The sequence below is a fragment of the Lampris incognitus genome, chromosome 17 (assembly GCF_029633865.1).
Source record: "Lampris incognitus isolate fLamInc1 chromosome 17, fLamInc1.hap2, whole genome shotgun sequence".
Taxonomy (NCBI): Eukaryota; Metazoa; Chordata; class Actinopteri; order Lampriformes; family Lampridae; genus Lampris; species Lampris incognitus.
In genome coordinates, this window is record NC_079227.1 from 37,133,005 (window position 1) to 37,135,787 (window position 2,783).

General features: G+C 49.3%; 1 non-coding gene across 1 annotated transcript; it reads left to right on the top strand.

The window, feature by feature from the left end:
• The first annotated feature begins 407 nt into the window (after positions 1 to 407).
• LOC130128103 (U1 spliceosomal RNA) lies at positions 408 to 571 on the top strand. The gene has a single exon (XR_008811876.1). It is a non-coding gene; the product is annotated as a U1 spliceosomal RNA (small nuclear RNA).
• The last annotated feature ends 2,212 nt before the right edge of the window (positions 572 to 2,783 follow it).

Below are 2,783 nucleotides of genomic sequence, written 5' to 3' on the forward strand. Positions count from 1 at the left end.
CCGGTCAGAGGTCAGAGATGGGCGGGGTTTACCCTTTGGGACAACTAAGCTCACTTGTTCCCAATTAACCTCTCTCTGCATCTGTGGTTTGGCAGACAAATGGACCGAGTTAAACTGAACCATTTAGTGGACCAGACAAGTCCCCTTAACACCAATTAGTTTATTGACTAACGCATTTCTCTCCGGAAAAAGGAAGAGTGACACTTCTACTGGTAGCAAATGTTCCTTTAGGTCAGCTCATAACCCCACGTTAGGTCAGCTCATAACCCCACGTTAGGTCAGCTCATAACCCCAGTCACTGTCTCCCATAGCCGGTCATTTCAGTCTCACTTCATGCAGCTTATAACCTCAACCACTGTCGTCTTTCCTCTTTTATCTTAAAGCCCTTACCTGTTTTATTTTGAAGTAGACTTACCTGGCAGGAAAGATACCATGATCAAGAAGGTGGTTCACCCAGGGCGAGGCTCGACCATTGCACTCCGGGTGTGCTGACCCCTGTGAGTTCCCCAAAGTTCGGAATCTCGGGTGCATAATTTCCGGTAGTGGGGGACTAAGTTCACGCTTTCCCCTGTATAATTATTTTACTAGGACGGCACGGTGGCGCAGTGGTTAGCACTCATGCCTCACAGCAAGAAGGCCCTGGGTTCAAACCCCGGGGTTGTCCAGCCTTGGGGGTCATCCCGGGTCGTCCTCTGTGTGGAGTTCGCATGTTCTCCCCGTGTCTGCGGCGGGTTTCCTCAGGATGCTCCAGTTTCCTCCCACCATCAAAAAGACATGCATGTTAGGCTTAATACTCCTGTCTGTGCCCCTGAGCAAGGCATGGCAAGACGAACTGGAGTTGGTCCCCGGGTGCTGCACAGCGGCTGCCCGCTGCTCCTAGCTACACGGCTAGGATGGGTTAAATGCAGAGCGTAACTTCCCTACGGAGATCAATAAAGTAACATCTCAAATCCTCACCCGTCATCTCTCCAGCTCCTGCTGCTGGCTATTGCCATCAGCTAACCTGTATATACCACCCCTGCTCACCTGTCCTCTTTAGCTCCTGGCACATATACTCCCTTGGGGTCCGGGTCCCCCCTGCTAGGTCGTCTTGTGTCTTGTGTGCACTGTGCCAAGTAATCCAGCGTTCACTAGTTCACGTTCTACTTGTCTACCTGGTTTTTCGAGTCTTCGCCTGTTTTCTGGTCCTGTTTCTCTTGCCAGCCCTCGTCGGACCTGTTCGCCTAGAACGTTTGCTTTGGACCTGTGTTTGCTTGTCTGCCTACCTCTTGTTTATCTGGTTACCTGTTCGGACCGAGTCCCTGCGCTCGCCCCTGCCTGTTTATGATCCTTACACCGGGGTGCTGCTGTAAGCTTCCTGTCCATGAGTCCTGCACTGGGGTTCTCACCCATCAGTTTCCCTGGGAAAGGTGACCTGTTCTGATTCAAAAAATATGATGTTTGTTCAAACTGAATAAATAAATACAGGAAGAAATTGTTTACACAATCTTGACATTCATTCCTTGCAGTGTAGATGTAGAGAACAGTGATGGAGGTGTCCGTGTATAAAGGCTATAAAGGGGTGTAGCTGTAGAGGACAGTGATGGAGGTGTCCGTGTATAATGGATATAAATGGGTGTAGATGTAGAGGACAGTGATGGAGGTGTCCATGTATAAAGGATATAAAGGGGTGTAGCTGTAGAGGACAGTGATGGAGGTGTCCATGTATAAGGGATATAAAGGGGTGTAGGTGTAGAGGACAGTGATGGAGGTGTCCATGTATAAGGGGTATAAAGGGGTGTAGATGTAGAGGACAGCGATGGAGGTGTCCGTGTATAAAGGATATAAAGGGGTGTAGATGTAGAGGACAGTGATGGAGGTGTCCGTATATAAAGGATATAAAGGGGTATAGATGTAAAGGACAGTGATGGAGGTGTCCATGTATAAAGGATATAAAGGGGTATAGATGATGAAGATAGTGATGGAGGTGTCCGTGTATAAAGGATATAAAGGGGTGTAGATGTAGAGGACAGTGATGGAGGTGTGGTTTAGACTGCAGTTGTCTGTGCTGTAGCTGAACATCTTGTCCCAGCTGGTCACCAGTCTATCCAGAGAGTGTTGGTTGGCTAACACCAGCGTGGTGCCTTCCTGCTTGCCTCACATTTCATCGGTCTATCATGCTGGACCGCCCCATGTGTGTCGCCTACGTCACTTGGGTATTGGTATTTTTGCCCCCACCATATTAAGTCGGAAATTTGGAGGGGGTTGATTGTAATTTGTGTTTTATCCCAGCTTTAGGAAAAATATAGATTTGCTCCCTCAAAGCACCTACGTGATGCATCTTGTTTTTCGCTGAATTCATCATGAGGGCATTTCCGCAAGAGGGCATTTAGATCTACCCTCCTAGGTTTAACACGTTTTCAGCACAAAAACGTGTTTACTTCCCCTTTCACATACATCCATCCATTATCTGAACCGCTTATCCTGCTCTCAGGGTCGCCAGGATGCTGGAGCCTATCCCAGCAGTCGTTGGGCGGCAGGCGGGGAGACACCCTGGACAGGCCGCCAGTCCATCACAGGGCCAACGCACCTTCATACATAGGGACAATTTTAGTACGGTGAGTCACCTGACCTACATGTCTTTGGACTGTAGGAGGAAACCCACGCTGACAACATGCAAACTCCACACAGAGGACGACCCACCAAGGTTGGACTACCCGGGGCTCGAACCCAGGGCCTTCTTGCTGTGAGGCTACCCACTGCGCCACCGTGCCGCCCCCTTTAATATAATGGAAGATATTAAA